The following is a 26,615-nucleotide window of genomic DNA, read 5'->3' as shown; positions in this document are numbered from 1 at the left end:
TAGCAAGGTATCTGGAGCAAATCTTGAGCATCCCGGCCGAAACTGCGCGAGCACTTAGGGGCGCAGTGTACTACCTGTTGTGGCGTCGAAATATATTCAAAGTGGCGCAAGCAACGTGCTCGCTGCCAACGAAAGAACGGGGCTAGGTCTACTTGATATAAAGACCAAATGTGCAGCCATGCTACTAAAACGAACGCTCGCCATCCAGGACAATAACCCTGACAGCGTCACAGCCAACATCATTGCAGGATACAAGCCTGCATCAGGAGAAGCGCCGGTCGACACGAGGCAGAATGCGACACGTCAGACTGCACTACGCCAACAAAAGTTACGTTCTGGACACCGTGGCGAACCCCAGCCACAGAACAGCCAAGAGAAGACGCTGGGCCCTCAGGGGGAAGCCGGCAAAAAACAAAATTGAACACAAACTGCCGCAGTACAATTGGAAACAAATATGGGGAAACGTCCGGGAAAACGTGTTGCCTAAACATGCGAAGGAGACATGGTACAAAATAGTCAACAGAGCGGTTCCAACCAGCCAAAGACTGGCGGAGATAAAACACGTCGCAAGTGACAAGTGCGACGTATGTGCCACGACCGACAGCCTCGAACACCGATTCACCTGCGGGAATGCCGCCAACATATGGGAAGCGTGCCAGTAGATGGTGGCCCACATCGACAGAACGTGTAAGTGAGCTGTTTAGGTTTTTATGTTGGTAACGCCACGTAGCGTTCTGTATGAAAATCGCTGGCTGTACTGTGTGCAGTCTGTGGCTGGGTAGCATTGTTGGAATTTGCTATGGTAGTATTGGGCAGTTGGCTGTTAACAGCGCATAGCGTTGCACAGTTGGACGTGAGCCGCCAGCAGTGTTGGATGTGGGGAGAGAAATGGCGAAGTTTTGAGAGCGGATGATCTGGACGTGTGTCCATCAGAGACAGTAAATTTGTAAGACTGGATGTCACGAACTGATATATATATATATATATATATATATATATATATATATATATATATATATTACTATATATATATATATAGTAATATATAAAGTCGTTATATATATATATATATAATGACTTTTGAACACTATTGAGGTAAATACATTGTTTGTTCTTTATCAAAATCTTTCATTTGCTAACTATGCCCATCAGTAGTTAGTGCCTTCAGTAGTTAGAATCTTTTATTTACCTGGCAGAATTGGCGCTCGCTGTATTACAGTAGTTCGAGTAATGAAGATTTTTGTGAGGTAAGTGATTCATGAAAGGTATAGGTTATTGTTAGTCAGGGCCATTCTTGTGTAGGGATTACTGAAAGTCAGATTGCGTTGCGCTAAAAATATTGTGTGTCAGTTTAGTGATGATCAGAATAAGTAAAGAGCGAAATGTCTGAGTATGTTCAGTTTTGCTCAGCTGTTTGAAAATCAACTAATGTAAGAGGTTTATCAGCACGATCATTCATTAATTTTTCTAAGGGGGCGTTTCAAACGGCGCCGGGAAGCACCACAGTGGAGGCAATCACCGCCCCAGACTGCAGCCCACTTCCACGACCCAAACGACTGGCGACTCTCTGGATCCTCGCCATGACAGCACACGCCGTCGTAGCTGGCCTTCCAGGTGGACCTCTGGGAGGAGAACGAGACGGCCCAGCAGCACACGCGCTACCGCGAGAACTTCACAAACTTGCTGCAGATTCGACTGTAGACAGCGACCGCCAGAGTCTTCCCCAGCCTGTGGCCCTCAGCACCGCCACCAGCCACCTCACCCCACCACACTCACCACGAGAAGAACGCGTGCAGTGACAGTGATTGAGTGCTACAGAAAGGATAAAGTGCTTTCTCCTCTCGCCTCAAATAGTGACGTATAGTAGTATAAAGTGTTTCTTCTTAGTGAAATCAGCCCCTCCCCCCCCCTCCCCCCCCACCTGCCTTTGGCTTGGGAGTGTCATCTTTCTACCGCCCTTTTCGTGCAGTGTTTTACAGTGAGTGTTTTACAGTGAGTGTTCCGTGTTGTGTTTTTTGGGAAGTGTTGCGAACGGCCATCACACTGTCGCTGGGTGTGCTTTTTATCTCTTGCGAACGGAAACCAGACTGTCGCCGTGTTTTTTAATTGTGTGTGTACTATGTTACTTGTCTGATTCCTGTGTCTTTTATTAACATTGCCAACCCCTTTTGCTTTCTGTTTTAACTTTCCGCATTTTTCAGCCATTTTACACTTTACGTCACCGTTTTATCGCCTGTTTTTCTTGTTTCTTTTCTTCTTCCGTTTTTAAAATAAACGTCTGTAGGCTGTAGAGCGGCGTACTAAGCTGCTGCCAGCCCGCCCCCTTCGGGAGGAATTGAAACTCAATAAAGGAAAAAAAAAATGAAATCAGTGATACAAAGTGCTTCTCACCAAACGTCTGTCACGCTCGCAGCCAAATCAGTGTCGAAAGTATGACCAGTAGTACTAACAGTGATTTTTTTCCTCATTATTTGCACTATATAGTCTAGGATACAAGCATTACTTAGTGGAAAGTGCCAACTACTCATAATTTCTTTTTTTGTATGATTTCCTTTACTACGTGCACTATAAAATTTATATTGCTTACTCACACTTTCCTTTCTGCTTCTCGTATATAATATGGCATTTTTTTTTCTTTCTTCTTCAATTTATGTATAATCTGTAGCACATGTAAAAAAATTTCCTTCCACTTCTGCTCCATCTATCATGCTGATGTTTTCCCTCATACTGTCCCACATAACAGTGCAAACTAGAGGAAGAGATCAAACCAGAATACACAATGTGAATGTGGCATCACAAGTGCATGACATACAGAAATTCGAACTCAAAATCAATATGTCGATGCTACGTATAAATTATTATACCTGTCCTGTAATGTTTTACCCAAACAAAAAAAGACGACAAATGGCCATGTAAAATGGTTCAAGGAACAACAATAAGAGAAACACGAAAAACGAAACAAATATAGAAACGAAAACCTATAAAATGACAGTAATGTTAACCAACTCTAGAAATAGGTTAATAGAATGAAATGTTTTATTTTATTTTAAATGTATCATTGTTAATATATTTAAATAAATAGATATGGTTACAAAAATTAAAAAAAAAGGTGCAGTGGATAGTGTTTTGGGTTAGCATGCAAAAGGTCGAGGGTTCGATCCTGGGTTCAAACATATGTTTTTTATTTGGTATATGTAGTCCAGGTGGTACGGTATCTGGCAACTTAATCGGGTCCTCTGGAAAACATTTGCACTTACATACTACTGTACAATCGTAGAAATGGAAGATTGGTCAGCTTTGAAAGAAGCCTTTTCTACGTCGTGGGCTCGAATTTATTTGCACTACTTCATTTACTAGATGCGAAATCTGTTTTCTTTGTACCTTCCTCTAGTGGTCACATTGATTAGCACCAACTATTATTCTTGCCTCGTTCAGGCCCATTACATTTCGTTAGGGCCTTACGTTACCGGTAGGACTAGCAACATGCTTTGCAGATAATGTCCAAACTCGGTTACTGTTTCTATGTATCACCATGGTCTCATTAATTGTTCAACTGTTTATTTCTTATTTGTCTAACTACGTATATGTTGAGTTCAGCAGTAGAAAATGTTGTAAATTTAAGATACATGCGACATAAGAAATGGTATATATTACTGTATGAAATGTCAGAATGAAATTATGAAATAAAAAAATGCGCCCCAACCCATGGTTGAATCCCCAACCTCCTGCACGCTAACCCAACACTCTATGCACTGCACCTTTTTCATTTTTTTCATTTTGTTCGTTGCTGATCGTTGTGTTTGGTCGTTTCGGAAATCACATAACATCGGTTCAAATTCGTTGTTGGGCCCTTCATTCAGTTTTTTTTTTTTTTTTCACTACAAAGGCAAACCAGCTCTCTCACCGAACACGCTGAACTACTGTGCCGGCACATGAAGTGCTCAGCACAAGTAACATGTACTGTTAGAGGTAGTTACTAGACATGTGGCTATAGTGTTGCCAGATTGCCACTCTTTAACGTCCTTTTTCTGCCGGATGTACTCCCCGGACGAAATTTTGTGAGAGACTCTTTTTATCCCTGATATGTGAGGAGTCGCGCTGCAAACGTGCTGTATAAATGGGCTCTTTTGTTCTCCTCATTGTGGTCGGTTTAGGTAAGACAGCAAGGCATTTTTAAATAATCAGACAAGTTTTTAAAATGATCAGTTTATTTTGACCTTTCATGAATCAGTAGTTAAGAGAACTACTTCATACTGTTACTTACCACGCAGTGTCCAAACACACGAGAAATTTGGTGTATTCTGCAGTTTTGTAATTGTTTTCGGTAGAAGAATCTCCTCCATCAACCCGACCTGGTACGGATCCCACACTGATGAGCAATACTCAAGTATAGGTCGAACGAGTGTTTTGTAAGCCACCTCCTTTGTTGATGGACTACATTTTGTAAGGACTCTCCCAATGAATCTCAACCTGGTACCCACCTTACCAACAATTAATTTTATATGATCATTCCACTTCAAATAGTTCCACACACATACTCCCAGATATTTCACAGAAGTAACTGCTACCAGTGTTTGTTCCGCTATCATATAATCATACAATAAAGGATCCTTCTTTCAATGTATTCGCAATACATTACATCTGTCTATGTTAAGGGTCAGTTGCCCCTCCCTGCACCAAGTGCCTATCCGCTGTAAATCTTCCTCCATTTCGCTGCAATTTTCTAATGCTGCAACTTCTCTGTATACTACAGCATCATCCGCAAAAAGCCGCATGCAACTTCCGACACTATCTACTAGGTCATTTATATATATTGTGAAAAGCAATGGTCCCATAACACTCCCCTGTGGCACGCCAGAGGTTACTTTAACGTCTGTAGACGTCTCTCCATTGAGAACAACATGCTGTGTTCTATTTGCTAAAAACTCTTCAATCCAGCCACAGAGCTGGTCTGATATTCCGTAGGCTCTTACTTTGTTTATCAGGCGACAGTGCAGAACTGTATCGAACGCCTTCCGGAAGTGAAGGAAAATAGCATCTACCTGGGAGCCTGTATCTAATATTTTCTGGGTCTCATGAACAAATAAAGCTAGTTGGGTCCCACACGATCGCTGTTTCCGGAATTCATGTTGATTCCTACAGAGTAGACTCTGGGTTTCCAGAAACGACATGATACGCGAGCAAAAAACATGTTCTAAAATTCTACAATAGATCGACGTCAGAGATATAGGTCTATAGTTTTGCGCATCTGCTCGACGACCCTTCTTTAAAACTGGAACTACCTGTGCTCTTTTCCAATCATTTGGAACCTTCCGTTCCTCTAGAGACTTGCGGTACACGGCCGTTAGAAGGGGGGCAAATTATTTCGCGTACTCTGTGTAGAGTCGAACTGGTATCCCGTTAGGTCCAGTGGACTTTCCTCTGTTGAGTGATTCCAGTTGCTTTTCTATTCCTTGGACACTTATTTCGATGTCAGCCATTTTTTCGTTCGTGCGAGGATTTAGAGAAGGAACTGCAGTGCTGTCTTCCTCTGTGAAACAGCTTTGGAAAAAGTGTTTAGTATTTCAACTTTACGCGTGTCATCCTCTGTTTCAATGCCATCATCATCGCAGAGTGTCTGGATATGCTGTTTGGATCCACTTACTGATTTAACGTAAGACCAGAACTTCCTAGGATTTTCAGCCAAGTCGGTACATAGAATTTTACTTTCGAATTCACTGAACGCTTCACGCATAGCCCTCCTTACGCTAACTTTGACATCGTTTAGCTTCTGTTTGTCTGAGAGGTTTTGGCTGCGTTTAAACTTGGAGTGAAGCTCTCTTTGCTTTCGCAGTAGTTTCCTAACTTTGTTGTTGTACTACGGTGGGTTTTTCCCGTCCCTCACAGTTTTACTAGCCACATACCTGTCTAAAACGCATTTTACGATTACATTGAACTTTTTCCATAAACACTGAACATTGTCAGGGTCGGAACAGAAATTTTCGTTTTGATCTGTTAGGTAGTCTGAAATCTGCTTCCTATTACTCTTGCTAAACAGATAAATCTTCCTCCCTTTTTTTTATATTCCTATTTACTTCCATATTCAGGGATGCTGCAACGGCCTTATGATCACTGATTCCCTGTTCTGCACTTAAAGAGTCGAAAAGTTCTGGTCTGTTTGTTATCAGTAGGTCCAAGATGTTATCGCCACGAGTCGGTTCTCTGTTTAATTGCTCGAGGTAATTTTCAGATCGTGTACTCAGTATAATGTCACTCGACGTGTATCTGTGCCATTCACAGCGTGTGCAGGCGCTGTCAGCAGCTCATTTTCCCGCACAGGTACTCTCCTGCGATTGGTTTATTCATTAAATTGTAAACCCTAGTTTTAGTGCAACGGTGCTGTTCACAGATGAGGCGTCTTTTCATCGAGATCAGACTGTAAATTTCCACAATCGGCACGTATGGACAGACGTCTGTCTTCACGAAACTGTTGAAGCAAGTGGTCAACACAGATTTTCTGTCAGTGTTTGGGCCGACGTTGTTCGTGACTGTTTGGTACGGTCTAAATTTTTTTCCACCCAGGCTCAACGGACAAAGTTACCATAATTTCGCAGAGAATGTTGTACCTGATCTGTTAGCAGATGTGACCTTAGCTGTGCAACGAAACATTATGGAGCATCTCCTCATTTTAGTGTTGGTCGGCCTCTACATAACGTCTTTCGTTGGATAGGTAGAGATGGACAGTTGCCTGGACTCCACGCTCTCCAGACCTAAGCCCCATCGAATTTTATTTGTAGTGACATTTGAAACCTCTGGTATATGGAACCACAGTAGAAGACGTTCAAGAGCCTCTGTGCCCATATTATGGAAGGCTGAAGGACCGTATGCAATATTCCAGCGGTACATCAACGGGTCCGAGATTCACTATGACAATGCATCAGGGGCATATTGAACATCTCCTGTGAATTGCATGTAGTATGGTCGTTCGTTCTGTCCATTTGTGTTTCCCGTCTTAATGAGTAGTAATACGGAAACAAAGTGTTTCCAGACTTATGTTCAAACAAAAACAATTTCATCACGTACATGTGAGGAATGAGTTCCGGCGTAACCACAAGCGCCGGCATCAGGATGAAGAACGCAGGAGCAGAGAAAGCTGTGAGAGGACGTCGAGCTCGCTGACTAGGACCGCACCACGACGGGAGCGGCCTCTACAAGAGGAGAATACAAGCGCCGCTGCTGCCAGCCTCGGCCGCGCAGTAGCAGCACAGCAGCAGAGTCGCCGCACCAACTGTTGTACTGAGACAAGTGCCACGTATCAATAGCTTACACGCACATTCTATAAAGCATGTAGCCCATCGCCTGCGACACGTACTTGTAATATAGAGTTAAGTAGTGTCAATCTTCTTTATTGTAATAAAAACTATTAATGTGATTTTCTTGAATTGTTGTACAAACCACAGCAGCACCCCATCTCCAGGCCACAAGTGGCCCATCAGGACCATCTGACCGCCGTGTCATCCTCAGCTGAGGATGCAGACAGGAGGGGCGTGTGGTCAGCACACCGCTCTCCCGCTCGTTATGATGGTTTTCTCTGAGCGGAGCCGCTACTATTCGGTCGAGTAGCTCCACAGTTAGCATCACGAGGCTGAGTGCACCCATAAGAGACGAGTTGGCAGGACAACACAGAATGTGTCCTGTGATTTGTGCTACGCATTTTTGTTACACCCTGTACGATCCAATGCATAAAAACTTTGTCTCAATAGTGGTCGAAGATGAGTCTTTCTGCGAAGTCATTTGGACGCAATTAATTGGCTGAAATGCACTCCAGTTAGTCATTGGATGTTTTTTACCAGCCATCCGATTCCGCCGTAATAGCAGTAGAATGATCAAAGAAAGTGTATGCACAGTAGCGCAAATATTATTCGGAACCGTATTTACTCTACAATGTACACATTCATTGTAGGTGGTATGGGCAGAGAGTCTTAGGAACTACACTGCGCAACACGATTAGAAGTTTACTTTTTCGGAACTCCGTAAATGTTTCTGACGGCAATGTATATGCTTGAAATGTTGCTCAAAGGTGCCTACAATCTTCCTCTGTAGTGGTGCAGAAGTGAGGCGCCCTCCGAAGTCTCCTACTGGCTCGGCGACGCTTCCAACAGCGAGGTATCGACACGGGCGAAAGAACGGCCAGATCTCAGCAGAAGTTCACGTAACTTGCAAAGTGGGTTAATTATGTCACACCAGCGCCAAACTCCACCACAACGCTTTCCAACGCAGCCGTGGGCGTGTCACAAGATGAGAAAGACGTCACAGCCCGTAAACACTTACGGCTCTCGGACTGACGTTGGGGCCGGGTGTGCCTTCGTCATCGACACCCGTGTCTTTCGATATCGGCTTCCGGCACACTGCTCGGCATTTACAGCAGAGCTCTTCGGCCTGTATCGGGCAACGGAGTACATCTGGCGACACAGACTTTTCAGTTGTGTGCTCTGCTCACACACTCTCAGCGCCCTTCAAAGTCTACGTGCGCTGTACACCAGCCATGCCTTAGCGCAGCAGGTCCAGGAATAATGTCACTTGCTCACTTGGCCACATCGGTCTGCCAGCAAACGAGGCTGCTGACGCTGCTGCCAAAGCTGCAGTCCTCGTACTGTACCTTAGCCTGCTAGTTACTGTATTCCCTCCGATGATATCTGTGTTGCCGTCTGTCAGCAGGTGGTGTCCCTTTGACATCTCCAATGGTCCTCCCTTCACGGGAAAAAGCTCCGGCTTATTAAGCCTCTCCCAGCGGCTTCGACGCCCTTCTCTCGGCCCTCCCACCGGGAGGAGGTCATTTTAACTAGGCTGAGTATTGGGCGCTGACTTTTTAGCCATCGTCATTGGATAAGTGGCGCTACCCGACCACTTTGTACAGATTGTGCCCAAGTTTTGAACGCCATTTCCTGACGGAATCCTCATTTTTTAAGCGTTTACGTTCCCGCTTGGGTTTGCCTTCTGAGTGATCGGCCGTTTTAGCCAATGACGCGCTGGCTGGTCACCGCGTTTTACTTTTTGTCTGCCAAAGCAATATGGTGAACGCCACTTAATTTTCAGTTTTTCGACGTCCGTTTCTGTGTGGTGTCTTTTTTAGCCATTTCTCCACGTCCACGTTTTAGCTGTCTTCTCTTATGTCGTTTTTTAACTCCTCTTTGTCTTCGTGTTCTAAAGTTCTGACCTGGGCGCGTATGACCCCAGTTGTTTTTTACTCCCTAAAACAAAACAAAACCACAAACCAAAACATATCGCCCCCTCTTTTTGGGCCCCTGCGATGGAGGTCTGAACCGCGACAGCCAGCGTTGAAATCACGCGATTTTCTTATGACCGATCCAGGGAAACATTTCAGACACGCTGCTGCTTAGAATGGAAAGCAGAAGAGCTCAGGAGGGTAGCACAAAGGGCGTCAATGAATCCACCCCTTTCCCTGGGCTGTTGTTTTCTACACATTTCGCAGTCGAAAACGACAGCTAGATATTCTTTACTACCTGTGACAGTGCTGACGCACTCGGACGTTTCAATCCTTCTGCATGGACACTGTAACGCTGCAAGTGGTTCCATTAAACGCAATCGCACCCCTTTTTTAGGTCAGTTCTACCGCTATTTTCTCTCTTGTGTACAGGGTGGACCCACATTCGACGATATTCGAACGTGATCCAAAGCAGCCAAGAGCTTTTTATGCTGATGTTTGACATGCTCCTCTGGAGTGCTGACACAGAGGTGTGACATTCATACAGCTGAAGATAAGACGGTGAAGCATCCCTCCAAGACCCCGCAGTTTTACAAAACCGTCGGTGGCACCTGCACACATTTAGTGAAAATTTTAAAAATGCATCTTCATCGAGAACATTTGTGATGCAGTTTGAGGCGTCTATAGGTAGGCAACCGCTTTACACAGCTCTGAGTACAGTGGTAACACCGATGCCAGAAGTTAAGCGCTGTCGGGCTAGGCTAGCACTTGGATGGTGTAGTGGGACGAAATTAAGCGTCACCCATCCACCAAAGTCAGCCCAGTTTGCAGGTGACTATAAGTTTAATTTAGTTTTGTTTATGTGTTTTCTTATTATTTGTAATAGATGTGAATTATCTAAAAGTTTTGTATTTTTTTCATGTGTTTCATGTACGGAGAGGTCGGCGCAACGAACGGGGACAGCATCTTCGTTGCCGCGACCAGAGAGGAAATTGCTGGCCGCTATACGTCGCGGGTCGACAGCCAAGGAGCAACAGAAGATCCTGGAACCGAGTTGTTGCGTCGTGCTTCTAAAAATTAAAAAAATGAAGTTTTATACTCTTTTTGTACAACAATGACATCATATAGGTCTTAATCTTATTGAAATGTTAGTCACTGTCTGTCAACGCTCAAGTTCACATCTGTATGTGTAGGAAGCTAATAAAATAGTGTATGCTACTAAAGTTGAAACACGTGTCTTGAAGATTTATTTATGAAGAGTTATGTGAACGGATTAATAATATATTTGACAAGATTATTGATTCAGACAGCGTTGGCCGAAACTTTGAATCTAAAAAGTTTATTTAATGTGTGATTCTGATATCGATTAGATCAAGATAACGTGTGTCGATATAATTTTCTGAGGAGAAACAAACGAAATTTAAATTCGAAAAAGTTACGAAAACCAATTGGCCCAAGTGATGTAATTCTCTGCACACGACTCAACTGATGTTTTACAGTTTCGTTCAAGAACCATTCTATGACAATTTAAAAAGAATATGAATCATTTTTGAAGTGGGTTGTAACTGACGTAGGTGAAGAAGTCTGCACATGGTCATACATATATCAAACGAAACCTAATACGTCGTTACACCACACCGTGGCGACCTTAGAAACAGGACTTGTGTGCAACTAAGGCACACAGGTACGAAACAAAACATCAAGAGTCCTTCGGAAGTCAACGCGAGTTTTCGTGGAGCCTTCACCAGCCAGCGGCGACTTCGTGGGTGTGGGCATCTGACGGAGCCGCAGCCAAGCAGTACGGTCACGCAGTTGTTCCACGAGAAGGCGCATCTGTTGGGCAGCAGCTGAACGCTGCAAACCTCGACAACCCTTTTTCTCCCTAAACTAATAGGCCCAGTACGTCAGCTGCGGGGCGTTCCTCCGGCTGGTATTAGAGGTGTTGCTGAGGGCTTCGCCTGTCTACGGCGGTGCCGGGCGTGGTTGCAGCTAGCGACGTTTCCGGTGTTCGACTCAGCGTCCTGCCGGTTGCGGAAGCGGGGTCGCAGCATCTCTTCGGCTGCATCGACAGCTGTTTCTTCTGCAGCCCCATAGCAGCACTCTGATCATCGAGAACTACAAATTACAATATTAAGTGTCCGGTGAGTTTGTTTCAAGTTGGAAGTGGAGTGTTGTATATAGGGAGTGTGCTTTTATAGGATTGTTGATTCCAAGTCTGCGTGTGTAAATAGTTAATATCTTATAATAATGTCGGGAAGTGAAATGTCAGACGAAGAGCAATCTATGTCCGATAGGAGCATGAGATCCCTTTTTAGGGCGATCGCTAAATTGAAACAATCTAACGAAGAATCTACTGCTAGATTAAAAGAGGAATTAAAACAGGCTAACGAGGAATCTACTGCTAGATTGAAACAGGAACTAAAACAGGAATTAAAACAGTCTAACGAAGAATCTATGGCTAAATTAAAACAGTCTAACGAGGAATCTGCTGCTAGATTGAAACAGGAACTAAAACAGGAATTAAAACAGTCTAACGAGGAATCTACTGCTAGACTTAAAGGGGAGCTAACAAAATCAACAGACAGGTTGCAGGAATATCTTAATGAAACCAGTCGAGAATTAAGTGATAAAATAGAGTCTTCTAAAGTTGAAATGCAGGAAAAATTAGTAGGACTTAGTAATAAGATTGCTGATAATTGTAAAAGGTTAGAAGAACATATCCAGGAATCGCGCGAGGAAAAAGCTCGCATGCGACACGATATTACTGACTTATCCGAGAGACTAGATAGTGTCAATATCTTAGTTGTAAATGAAATACAGAAAAATAACGATATGTTACGAGATGAATTTTCTATGCAAACAGAAACTGTTCGCAGAGAATTATTGAAATCTATTAAAGAGGTCTCTACCAAACCTGTAGAGATTTCTTCAATAGATAATGTAGAATTAGAGACATTAACTCATCAAGTAGAAAAGGACCATACCGAAATCGAAAACATGAAATTTTTAATTACTGAAATATGCAGTAATCTTGAGACTGCCAAAGATAATAACATTGATGAAGGTACAGAGCGTTCACATCGTGAACACAGTGAAGAATCGATATTAGCTAGTCGCGTATCCAATACAGAAATGCGGATACAGGAAATTACTAAACGGTTACCGGAATTAGATAATAACGAGAACATTTCAGGTAGCAGAGGTAATAACATAATCAGAGACAACAGTCGCATCGAATTTGCTAGCTCGGACGACAACAATATGAATAAAGCAATCACGGCAAGCCAATCCGATGCAACTCCGTCTCTGCAATCTAAACAAAATCCGACTATTTCTCTCGCAGAATGTCTGGATGACATAACGACAAATTCAAATGTAGCAAGTCGATTTCCTGTATTCAAACCAGGAGGCGAACTTCACCCTATAATCTTTATAAAAGCTTTTGAAACATCATTATCTCCTAAATGGAGTAATGAAAAACGCATTCAATTTGTAATAGGACATTTAGAAGCAGAAGCTGCGGAATGGGCAGTACTGCATAGAACTGAGTTCAGGGATTGGGATGATTTTGTTAAGCAGTTTAAACAAAATTATTGGTCAAGAGGAAAACAACAACACTTAACTTTAGAGTTGTTAGACCCTCCTCCATATTCTAAACGGTGGGGAGGTTATAGGAATTATTTTGAATGGCATTTAAACCGTGCTAAATTAATTGAAGAACCAATTATTGAAAGTCATTTAATACAAGTCCTAATTAGTAGGTTACCGTATTATGTAAAGGAAAGAATGATAGAAAGAGAATGGTCACAGCCGTGCGAATTGTTAGGATATCTAGAACAGTTAGATATACTTAATAGAGAAAGGGAAGACGAGAAGTTTAGATTTGGTAGAAATGACAATCCTCGAAACAATAATAATAATTCAGAACCACGAAAAGCTAATAACAACAATCATAGCCGGTTCTGTTATATAAAACGTCAATCTAAAGATAAAGAGAGCCAACAAAATCGTGGTAATAACTCTAAAGTGCGGAAATTATACAATAACGATCATGAGATAAATCATCCTCAAGTAATTAATGAAGGTCAAGTGGTAGGTGACGTCATCATAGAAAGTTCGGAAAACTAGTGAAGTCCTTTAGTACGGGTCAACTAAAGGGAACTATTGGTCAAGATTATACAAGACCCAATTGCAATTTATCATTAAGCTGCCAAAAGGACGGTGACTGGCAACAAGATTTACTTCAGGAAGACAATCAGATAAGGGAGAATGTAACTTATAAACCCGTTATTAAAGGTTATATTAAAGATACCGAAGTAAATATTATAGTTGATTCGGGTAGTGAAGTAAGTGTTTTATCCAAAGAATTATTTCAGCTTAAAAGAAAATATTGGAATTTCCCGACTTTACCTGTAACTGGGGTGAAAATTATGGGAGTTACTGGTAAAAGAAGTCAAAATATTACTGAGGAAGTTTATGTAACTTTTGAAATTGCTAAACAATTAATTGCTCACTCTGTACTCGTCGTAGCCAACTTAAATGTGGCCATAATTTTAGGTATAGATTGGCTGTGTAAATATAAAGCTATATTAGATTTTAAAGATTCTTCCTTAATCATCCATAAGGAGGCATGTACTTTTAAGGTGAGGTTCTCTAATAGTCAAGTACCTGAAAATTGCTACGAATCCTTACAGATTAAGTACGCACCGACCGTGAATCTATTAACAGATTTTAGTGATCTTGGGTATGCAGTATACCAATGTCAGGCTAGTAATAGTATCGAAACCGAAGTGAAAGAAAAATGTTTATCTACGAATTGTCTATCCGAGAAAGAAAAGGAAGAGTTGGAATCTTTGATGTTAGAATTTAGAGCCGTCTTCTCAGATGAACCGGGGAGAATTAAAGATTACGTTTGTAAACTTAAGATTAAAGATAAAAAACCATTCTTTAAGAAACCTTATCCCATTCCAGTACAATTCAAAGAATCGGCTAGTAGAGAAATAAGTAAGATGCTAGAACAAAACATTATCGAACGATCATGTAGCGCTTTTAACAGTCCGTTGTGGGTAGTTAAGAAAGCTACTGGTGGGGTACGACTGGTTCTGGATGCCCGTGAATTAAATAAAATTATAGAGATGGAAAGAGACAGACCTATTCCTATGGAGGACGTACTTCTTAAGATCGCTGGTTCTCGTTATATGAGTACAATGGATCTAACCTCTGGCTACCATCAAGTAACATTACACCCGGATTCACGGCAATATACGGCTTTTCTTTTTGAAGGCAGATCATATCAGTTCCAAGTTTTACCTTTTGGACTTAATATATCAGTGTCAACTTTCATTAGGGCATTAGATTCTGCTTTGGGTCAGCAATTGTTACAAAAGATTATTTTATATGTAGATGATATTTTGGTAGCTACTAAAACGTGGGAAGAACACGTAACGATATTACGGGAATTGTTTAACCGTTTAATTGACAGAGGAATTACTTTAAAATTATCTAAGTCTTACTTCGGAAAGGAGGAAGTGAGATTTTTGGGGCATATAGTGGACAGTAAAGGTATTAGGCCAGACCCAGCACGTATTGAAGCTATTGCTCGATGCCCGAGTCCTAGAAATCGGAAACAATTGAAATCATTCTTAGGAATGGTAGGATTTCTGAGAAGATTTCTTCCAGGGCAGGATATTGTTAATCCTACATTACTAGATTTATTGAAAGAGAAGTCAGTATGGCTCTGGGGACAAAAGGAAGAGGAAGTTTTTAATAAGATAAAAGGAGCGTTAACCAAAGCCAAAATGTTATACCACCCAGATTTCGATCAGGACTTTGGTATGTGTACGGATGCCTCTGATTATGGTGTGTCTTGTGTAATATTCCAAGGTGATCTGACCAATGAAGAGGGATTATATCGGCCTATTGGATTCGCTAGTCGAACTTTAAATAAACATGAAAGAAATTATTTTGTATCCGAGAAGGAAGCTCTCGCAGTGGTATGGGGTTTTCAACGATTTAGAGGATTATTAATGGGAAGAAAAACAATTGTATATACTGATCACCAGGCTTTAATCTTTTTGAACAATTGCCGGTTACTTCACCGTAGGCTATTACGTTGGGTATTATACTTGCAAGAATTTCAGTACGAAATTAGGTATATAAAAGGATCTCAGAATGTAATTTCAGATGCTTTGTCAAGGCTTCCCGTAGGAATGGGGAATATTAATATTGCAGAAGAACCAGGAACAAATTATCATGTTTATTTCCTTTTAACTAAGGAGAACGAACGTAAGGTTAAACGGATAGTAACTGCTGTTAGATGCAATCAAAGAAATGACGATCAATATAGGGACCTTATACAAAACCTTAATAATGGGGACGAAACAGTTAACACCCGGGGTGTGTGGTTATATTTTAACGACTTGTTGTATTGGAAAGCACAGAGGGAACACCAGAGATAGAAAATCTGCATTCCGAAAACTGTTGTGGACGAGTTAATTACTTATATTCATGAAGGTTACGGGCATTTTGGAATTCATAAATGTATTAAACATCTAATGAAGTATTATTATTTCAAAAATATGTCACGTATTGTGAGAAGTATTATTAGGGCTTGTGAAACCTGTCAAAAGGTTAAAGTTAATAACAAATCCAAGCGTTATAAATTATATGCTGTAATTCCTCGAGGTTTGTGGGATCTACTATCATTAGATTTTTTCGGCCCTCTGCCTCGGAGTTCAGGAGGATTAACATATGTGTTTGTTGTAATGGAATGTTGGTCCAAACATGTGAAACTGTATACTTTGAAACGAGCGAATACAGCAAGCGTTATACGCTGCCTCACCCGAAATTACTTTGTTAACTGGGGCATTCCTAAACGACTTATGTCTGACAACGGTAGTGCCTTTATTAGTCAAAGATTTCAAGATATGATAAGACAATATGGAATCAAACATATCTTAATTTCGAAATATCACCCTCAAAGTAATTTAGTAGAAAGAGTCATGAAAGAATTAGGACGATTATGTAGAACTTATTGTGCACATAAACATACTCGGTGGGCCAAACTAATGCCTGAATTCGAAAAGATATTAAATGAATTGCCTCACCTAACGACGGGATTATCACCTATAGAAATTTTAGGCAAACGAATTATAGGTGAGCCTTTACTAGCTGCTTTACCTTGGCCACCAGTAAATGAGATACAACAATGTATTCCAGACGAAAAAGTTTGCGAACAGATTGTAAAAAATGCCGAACGGAGAATTAAAAATTATAATCAACAGGCTGTAGAACCCTCATTTCAGGTAGGAGATCTTGTGTTAGTACGATCGCATCCTAAAAGTTCTAAGATCGATAAGGAATGTAGAAAATTCTTCTTTATCTTTGAAGGTCCATATGTTGTACATAAGATTGTACATCCCAAAGCATTACTTCTTATGGAACCTTCATCAGGTGTAATTAAAGGATTATATAGTGTTGATCAAATGAAACCCTTCATTCCTAAATAAGTTAATATTTAGTATATGTTACACACGGTAGAGCATTCATAGTTTATTCATGTGAAGTTTTTCGTGATAGTTACGTGTTATTTTAAATAAATGACAGAAAGCTTAAACATGTGTTCTACAATAATCTACTGGTACTTCAAAAAAGAGAAAGATAACCAAAAGGGGGATTTATATGGAGGAAATTTTGCTCTTAGGTCAAAAGGAATTTTGGATATTTTAAATTTACTCGGATAGTAGGAACCAAAGGGGATGGTTAATAGTTTCAGGGACCATGGGCGTCCAGAGCTATATGGCTCATGAGAACATAGCAGAGTGCTTTTAATAGAGGTTTGTAATAGTGTTAATATAGAACACACCAAAAGGGGCTCTCTCGCTTGTTTCTCCTAAATAAATTGCCATTACCCAACAAGGTGTCCGAAGGTAAAGAAAGCCGTGCCGAGATTCTAAAGAAAGTTTTGCTTGATTTCTTCTTGACCTCAGGCATAAATAAGGCATTAGTGAAAAGAATGACGTAAAGTAAATAGTACTATTAGTTATTGTGAGAAACGTATTAGTAATATACATTCTTGGAAAGAATAACTCTAGTAAATAAATGAAACTATAACTAATCTATCACAATTTGAATGCTCTGTCCTAATGTACAACGTTAAAGAACGTACTAAATTAGTATTTATTAGCAACTATTAACTGAAGAGGAGCAATCTCCCTATATTCGGCTACGAATTACCATAATAGCACAATTAAGACTAAATGACAAATAGTCACAACAATATCGTATTAAAAGGATTAAATCTATCTAAGAGCAAGGGCTCTAGGTTACGTAAAATGTGAGAAAAATGTATTAACAGTTAAATATTGTATATTGAAAAGTTTTAATTCGGTTAAAACCTGACAAACTGAGCTTGTGGGTGGGGTATGTAGTGGGACGAAATTAAGCGTCACCCATCCACCAAAGTCAGCCCAGTTTGCAGGTGACTATAAGTTTAATTTAGTTTTGTTTATGTGTTTTCTTATTATTTGTAATAGATGTGAATTATCTAAAAGTTTTGTATTTTTTTTATGTGTTTCATGTACGGAGAAGTCGGCGCAACGAACGGGGACAGCATCTTCGTTGCCGCGACCAGAGAGGAAATTGCTGGCCGCTATACGTCGCGGGTCGACAGCCAAGGAGCAACAGAAGATCCTGGAACCGAGTTGTTGCGTCGTGCTTCTAAAAATTAAAAAAATGAAGTTTTATACTCTTTTTGTACAACAATGACATCATATAGGTCTTAATCTTATTGAAATGTTAGTCACTGTCTGTCAACGCTCAAGTTCACATCTGTATGTGTAGGAAGCTAATAAAATAGTGTATGCTACTAAAGTTGAAACACGTGTCTGGAAGATTTATTTATGAAGAGTTATGTGAACGGATTAATAATATATTTGACAAGATTATTGATTCAGACAGCGTTGGCCGAAACTTTGAATCTAAAAAGTTTATTTAATGTGTGATTCTGATATCGATTAGATCAAGATAACGTGTGTCGATATAATTTTCTGAGGAGAAACAAACGAAATTTAAATTCGAAAAAGTTACGAAAACCAATTGGCCCAAGTGATGTAATTCTCTGCACACGACTCAACTGATGTTTTACAGTTTCGTTCAAGAACCATTCTATGACAATTTATAAAGAATATGAATCATTCTTGAAGTGGGTTGTAACTGACGTAGGTGACGAAGTCTGCACATGGTCATATATCAAACGAAACCTAATACGTCGTTACACCACAATGGGTGACCATCCGGTCTGCCGAGCGCTTTTGGCAAGCGTGGTCCACTCAGCCCTTCTGAGACAAACTGAGGAGCTACTTGACTGAGAAGTAGAGGCTCCGGTCTCGTAAACTGACATGCGGCCGGGAGAGCGGTGTGCTGACCACATGCCCCTCCGCATCTGCATTCAGTGACGCCTGTGGGCCGAGAATGACACGGCGGCCGGTCGGTACCGTTGGGCCCTCCAAGGTCTGTTCGGACAGAGTTTCTCTCCAAAGGCTCATTTCTGATTATTCAATATATGTAGGCGGGCAGCTTTGAGCGTTTTACCGAAATGGTGGCTGTTGGAGGGACCCTCCGTCATTTTATTCTCACATGTGTCGATTTCATACCCCTCTGTCATCTTACCACAGGAGGGCGCGAATGGGTAGAACTGAAACAGTATAACAACCGTTTGCTTCTTCGTATGACGTTCGAGTTTGATGAATCGTTTCCAACAGTCCCTATTGGCTCCATCCTGGACACAAGAGCGAAAATGACGGTGCTACTGCAGTCCGAAAGGATGCGATCAGGCCTTAGGGGACGCAGCTCCACAATGTCCATACAGAAGGACTGAAACGTCCGAGTGTGTCAGTAGCGTAGAAGTTTGTCGAGAATATCTAGCTGTAGTTTTCGACCGCGAAATGTGTGGGAATTAACGTCCCGAGGAAAGGGGCGGGTTCATTGATGTCCTTTGTGCCACTCCTTGAGGTCTTTTCTTTTCGATTCTGAACGGCGGTGTGTCTGAACCGTTTTGCTCGGCCACTCTTTAGAAAATCGCGTGATTTCAACATTGGACGCCGCGGCTCTGACCTCCATCTCAGGCGCACCAAAAGAAGGGGTTAATTCGGGATAAGACCAGCCGTTACGACCTTCCTATTGCGTGACGCTTCGGCGGTGGCGTTGGACAGAATTGTGGCGAAATTTTGTCCCAGTGTGTCGTCATTAGCCCCCTTTACGCGTCACAGGTCACACGAATATTCAAGAAAGGTAGTAGGAGTAATGCAGTTAATTACAGGCCCGTATCATTAACATCGATATGCAGCAGGATTTTGGAATGTATATTGTGTTCGAACATTATGAATTACCGCGAAGTAAACAGTGTATTGACACATAGTCAACACGGATTTAGAAAACATCGTTCTTTTGAAACACAGCTAGCTCTTTCGTCGCACGAAGTGTTGAGTGCTTTTGACAAGGGATTTCAAATTGATTCCGTACTTCTGGATTAAAAAAAAAATGGTTCAAATGGCTCTGAGCACTATGGGACTTTACTGCTGAGGTCATCAGTCCGCTAGAACGTATAACTAATTAAACCTAACTAACCTAAGGACATCACAGACATCCATGCCCGAGGCAGGTTTCGAACCTGCGACCGTAGCGGTCGGTCGGTTCCGGACTGGAGCGCCAAGAATCGCTCGGCCACCCCGGCCGGCTTCTGGATTTCCTTTGCTGTTCCTTATCTATATAAACTATTTGGGAGTTAATGTCAGCAGCCGTCTTAGGTTGTTTGCAGATGACGCTGTCGTTTATCGACTACTAAACGCATCAGAAAATCAATACAAGTTGCGTAACGGTTTGGAAAATAAATATGTATGGTGCGAAAATTGGCAGTTGACCCTAAATGATCCGGCCGGAGTGGCCGAGCGGTTCTGGGCGCTACAGTCTGGAACCGCGCGACCGCTACAGTCGCAGGTTCGAATCCTGCCTCGGGCATGGATGTGTGTGATGTCCTTAGGTTAGTTAGGTTTAAGTAGTTCTAAGTTCTAGGGGACTGATGACCTCAGACATTAAGTCCCGTAGTGCTCAGAGCCATTTGAACCATTTTTTTACACTAAATGACGAAAAGTGTGAGGTCATCCACATGAGTGCTAAAAGGAATCCTTTAAACTTCGGTTACACAATAAATCAGTCTAATCTAAAGGCCGTAAATTCAAGTAAATACCTAGGTATTACAATTATGTACAACTTAAATTGAAACTAATACATAGAATATGTTGTGGGGAAGGCTAGCCAAAGACTACGTTTTATTGGCAGGACACTTACGAAATGTAACAGATCTACTAAGGAGACTGGCTACACTACGCTTCTCCGTCCTCTTTTAGAATACTGCTGCGCGGTGTGAGATCGTTACCAGATAGGGTTGACAGAGTACATTGAAAAAGTTCAGAGAAGGGCAGCAAATTTTGTAGTATCGCGAAATATGAGAGAGAGTGTCACTGAAATGATACAGGATTTAGACTGGCCATAATTAAAGCACAGGCGTTTTACGTTGTGGAGTAATCTTCTCACGAAATTTAAATCACCAACTTTCTCCTCCGAATGCGAAAATATTTTGTTGACGCCGACCTACATAAAGAGGAACGATCCCCATGGCAAAATGAGCTCGTACGGAAGGATATAGGTGTTCACTGTTTCCGCACGCTATACGGGATTGGAATAATAGAGAATTGTGAAGGTGGTTCGATGAACCCTCTGCCATGCACTTAAATGTTATTTACAGAGTATCCGTGTAGTTGTAGATGAGGTCTGACTTTTTCTTCGCCTGTGTTGACAGCCTGCTGTTGAAAGCGTCGTGCAGGTTGAGGGCAATATCGCAGGGATCGACGCTTCTCCACCATTACTGAGGAAGGCTGTAGGCACCTCTGGGCCACATTTGAAACTTATGCGCTGCAGTCGGAGACAGTTACGAGGTTCCGTAAAAGCGGTCCTTTAATTCTGTTGCGCAGTGTAGTGATTGAATACGTTTTGTGAGCCGGCTGGAGTGGTCGAGCAGTTCTAGGCGCTACAGTCCGGAAAGGCGCGACCGCTACGGTCGCAGGTTCGAATCCTGCCTCGGGCATGGATGTGTGTGTCGTCCTTAGGCTAGTTAGTTTAAGTAGTTCTAAGTTCTAGGGGACTGATGACCTCAGATGTTAAGTCCCATAGTGCTCAGAGCCATTGGAACCATTTTGAATTTTTTGTGAAGACTGTCTTCATCAGCTACAACCCAGCCGCGTGGAGTGGCCGCGCGGTTTGAGGCGCCATGTCACGGATTGCGCAGCCCCTGCTGCCGGAGGTTCGAGTCCTCTCCCTTGTTCTTAATTCGTAGAACAAGTTAGTTTAAGTAGTGTGTAAGTCTAGGGACCGATGACCTCAGCAGTTTGGTCCCTTAGGAAATCAGACATTTCTACAATCCACACGCAGTGAAATTATTTTAGGCCTTGCAGTTACGGACAGGCCTGAGCTTAACGTCAGTGTAAGTTTAGAGATAGAGATTAGTGATAATGATGTCAACATAGCTTTGATTGTTATCGAAGTTCGTAAACTCAACAGAAAGACTGGGGTACAAATTATGCTGGAAAGACCAGGTAAGCGGCAATTAGCTCCCTACTTAAATAGTGGATAGACAACATTTAGTTCAAATATTATTGAACGATACGAGTTATTGCAAGTTTTAAACTCACTGTAGATAACACTCTGGAGTATTATTTACCTAGTAAATATATCAAGGGCGGGAAACAAAGCTCAATCCTGGTTTTATGAGAAAATTCGGAAAATACTGAAGAAGCAGAGATTGTTGAACTCTCGGTTCAGTAAAGGAGGTGCAAATGTCGACCGGCAAAAGTTAGAAAGAAATTTATGGATCTTGAAAAAGATCGAAGCGTGAAGCGTACAAAATCTTCCGCTGTCACACGTTAGCGAAAGATCTCGCCGAGAATTCGAGAAAATTCTCGACCTATATACACCAAATGGGTCGCAGTCAGTCACTCGTCGACTAGTTTCGTGTGGCAGTCAAAGACAATGAAAGGAAAGGAGAAGCTGCAAGTGCCGAGTTCAAAAACAAAATCACATACCCGAGTATAAAAAAATCACATAGCCGGGTCATTGAGATGTACCGTCGTTAGGCCATTGCACCCACTCACGTCTGTTGGCAGCGGCGGAGTGTGGGGGGAAGGTGGGTGGGGGGTTGACTGGAAGCGATACCACCCCCGGCCGTCTGTACCCGGGGTGGCCTGCTTTTGTCAAGGGCCTCGTGATCTGGAGACCCCCCCCCCAGGACAGAGCTGGTTCTAATAAAATCTCAAACAAGGCCAAAACGTGTTCGGTAATTAAGAGGCAGTCTGCAGTTTGGGGCTGCATTATCAGCCTATTGCGCTTCAGAATTTTTAGATTTGCATGAAATCTAAAAAATACCGAACGATAAGCATTAGCTGATAGAAAACGACTCTATGCCGCCATCGTTCATTCCGCGTAAGGCACGGAAAGGTAAGAGAAATTAGCACTCCTACAGAGGTGTAAACAGTCGTCTTTCCCTCACTTTATTGAAAAGAGGAACAGGAAAGGAAATTAGTTCTAGTGGTGCGAGGTAGCCTCTGCCATGCACCACACGGTGGCTCGCACTATACGTATATAGATGTAGGTGTACATCTACATCTGCATCTACATCTACATCAGTACTCTCCTAATCACACTTAAGTGCCTGACAGACAGTTCATCGAACTACCTTCACAATAACTCTCTATTATCCCCGTCTCGAACAGCGCATGGGAAAAAACGAGCTCTGATTTTCCATATTTCAATATGATGATCGTTTCTCCCTGTATAGGTCGGCGTCAACAAGATGTTTTCACATTCGGAGGAGAAAGTTGATGATTGAAATCTCGTAAGAAGATTCCTCCACAACGAAAAACGGCTTTGTTTTAATGACGTCCATCCTAGATCCTGTATCATGTCCGCGACACTCTCTCCCGTATTTCTTGATAATACAAAACGTGCTGCTCTCCTCTGAACTTCCTCGGTGTACTCCGTTAATCCTATCTGGTAAGGATCCCGCACCGCGCAGTACTAGTCCAAAAGAGAACGGACAAGCATAATATAGGCAGTCTCTTTAGTAGATCTGTTGCATCTTCTAAGCGTTCTGCCAGTAAAACGCAATCTTTGGTTCGCTTTCCCCACAACGTTGGCCGGACTCTCTGGTCCAGCGGTTCTAGGTGCTTCAGTCCAGAACCACACGGCTGCTACGGTCGCAGATTCGAATCCTGCCTTGGGCATGGATGTTTGTGATGTCCTTAGGTTAGTAAGGTTTAAGTAGTTCTACGTCTAAGGGGACTGATGACCTCAGATGTTAAGTCCCATAGTGCTTAGAGCCATTTCGAACCCACCACGTTTTCTATGTGTTCTTTCCAGTTTAAGCGACCACACAGTGGTTCAGGTCGAGAAAACTCGATTTTCGGTTTTCATCATATTTCGATAGATTAAGGTTTTCTTTAAGTACTCTGAAAACTATTTTGCTGAAAAAAGTTTTTTTTTGAGCGTTTAAAGAGCATTTTCCTGCCACGTGTGTTTATATGCCACACCCACTTTTTTATCACCCACTTTTCTATCACCCACTTTTCTGCATATATTTTAGATCTTTACATCCTCTACATTGCAAGTTAGGGATTTTTTTTTTACTCCCAAGTGTGTTGGCTATCCTTGGAATGCAACGGTCGGTATTCTTTTGTATCTACTTTCAGACAGACGGTTACTTTTGTTCAAGTGTGATTGCGAGTAGTTGTTGTACTTACGTTTGCAGTACTTTTTCACGTGTGTTTTGTAGTGTTTATTGAAGATGACAAAACGTAAAGGCATTTTCAAGAAACGACAATTTAGAGGAAAGAATTTAGAAAGCTTTCTATACAAGAGGTTATGTCGCCTGACAACGATGTTTCTAATTGTATTTCTTCAACAAGTGCATCATGAAAGAATCTCTCACCATTTGAAGCATTTGAAGAGAGTTACAACGAATTTACTGTAAGTGACAAGGAGTGCAGTAACATTATCATTAATTTGAGAATATGATCAGATATAATTTCTAAATTTGTACAATGTAGACAGTGTGGTGAGTCACAGAGTGTGAAAATTTGGCCGGCCACGGTGGCCGAGCGGTTCTAGGCACTTCAGTGCGGAACCGCGCGACTGCTACAGTCGCAGGTTAGAATCCTTCCTGGGGCATGGATGTGTGTGATGTGGTTAGGTTAGCTAGGTTTAAGTAGTTCTGAGTTCTAGAGGAGTGGTGACCTCAGATGTTAAGTCCCGTAGTGCTCAGAGTCATTTGAAGCCAATTAATCCTGGTGCAAGTTTGATCACTGGGCTGCAACATTGCGCTAAAATGAGGATAGCCGATGCAGACAGGTCTGCATGTAATATGGCCAAGAAAACTGGACAAACATCCAGGAAGGTGAAAAAGAAGCTGGAAGACCTGCTAGAGGCCAAAGAAAAAAAAGAGGCTTTCACCAAAAGCGTAGGGCACAAAGAGAGCGTCAAACGAAGGAATGTGAGTACAGAAAATACAGGTCGCCGTTAAGCATTTAAGGCGCTGCGGCAGCATGAAAACGGTGGTCAGTTACAACATTTTCCATACATGCTCCTGTTAATTAAGTGGTGGCTCATTTTTCACTTTTTTTAAATATACTCAAACAAGAAACACGGGCATGTGATTGTCCTCATTTCTGAAGAAGTACTGTCTCGTTCGTCAGCTAAATGCGATACACGTGTTTGTGACGCTTGAAATTTATCTTGTTCTCGTCGTGACGACTGGTTAGTGCAAACATTCTGTTTACGTATACATTTTCTGTAAAATACCTATCATTTTGAACAAGGGCCTCAGTGTGGCAGATTTCAATTACGTTCCCGTAGCGCTGAAAATATGCATTTACGACTCTTAGTTGCCATACACGCATTCCTATGTTTCATGCTGTCCTTCCGCCCTGCATTTTTGTTTCTCCACGCCCTGTATAACGGTGCTGGATGGCAAACCTCGCTCAAACAGCACTGTTTAAATTAGTCGCTTCATACGTTCGTTGCACATACGTCACTGAATGACACCCAGCCAGGTCGTCCGCCTATATTCCGCCACGTCACTGGAAAGCCAGCACGCGGTTCACAAAACCACGAAACCAGCACCAGATTCGCATAGTGACACTGTACTAGTGGTAACCACATTCGGACATTAATCGCAATTGCAGATCGTTGTAATATAGAAGCCGACTTTATCTTTCCGTTAATTCTCCGTCTACCGCAGACCACAGAGCTCTGTCGCTGCATCAGCGGTCGATTGTTGCTGCTGGCGCCACGGGATGATGTCAGTTACATTCAGAGTTTCTCCCGAGTAACTGGGAATGAAAACAGAAAGAAGTAACGAATGAGGCAACTCGGAATCAAACAGTACGTTTCTGGGAGTTTGATGCGATGACAATTTTGAATGATAACTTTGGTGATGCGACTGCGTTACCAGCAATTACAGAAACCCAGGTTTTAAGTTGGGCCCTCCACAGACAAACTCACTATAGTTATCGTCCGTGCCAAGTTTCATTTTAAACACAACGGAATTGTACTGTTTCCAATGAACTACACATAACTGAGCCTGTAATTCATGACCAAGTTGACTATTACTACTACTACTACTCTCGTATTTTTTTTTTTTTAGGTAAAGAATTAGCACAATGCTCACACGACAAAGCAGTCTTGCGTCCATCATGCAATCACCCTGGAAACAATTCCTCCAGAAAGAGCATTTCTTTTTCCGACACATGAATGATTTTACAGTTACCTTTGCATGTAATTCATACTTTACTGTATAAACTGAATATTTAGTAAAAGGGCGAACCGAGTCAAGTACTGCATAGTGTGAATGAATGCTGCGATTTTCCAACAAAGAACTACGGGCACAAAATACTGAGACTCGGCTACAGATATCTGCCGTCACCGAGCTGCAGTGGCAGCTGAGTCATTCGTGAAATCTTAATGGCGGCCACGGCTGCCGAGGCTCGTCCACGGATGCAGCAGCAGCCCACAGTGTGGAGCGACGTCACAAGGCACCGCATCTCCAACACAACGCACGACGTGTGTTACTATATCTTATCACTTATTTCTCTTTATCGGGCATTTCCATATTTACTCACCTCTGAACTCCAGTATATTTTCTCGGTATCAATACAATCAATTTAAACGCTCTGTATAATACTTTTTTACGAGCGGCACGATTATTAACAATTTTACATTCAATTTTTGTCGGATACTTGTTCGTTATTTACTGTATTTCCTCATTCCAAACCCAGCATCAAGCAAGTTGCGTGCACCTCTGACA

The sequence above is a fragment of the Schistocerca americana genome, chromosome 11 (assembly GCF_021461395.2).
Source record: "Schistocerca americana isolate TAMUIC-IGC-003095 chromosome 11, iqSchAmer2.1, whole genome shotgun sequence".
NCBI lineage: Eukaryota > Metazoa > Arthropoda > Insecta > Orthoptera > Acrididae > Schistocerca > Schistocerca americana.
The sequence above is the reverse complement of the archived record's forward strand: the minus strand, read 5'-3'. Positions refer to the sequence as shown.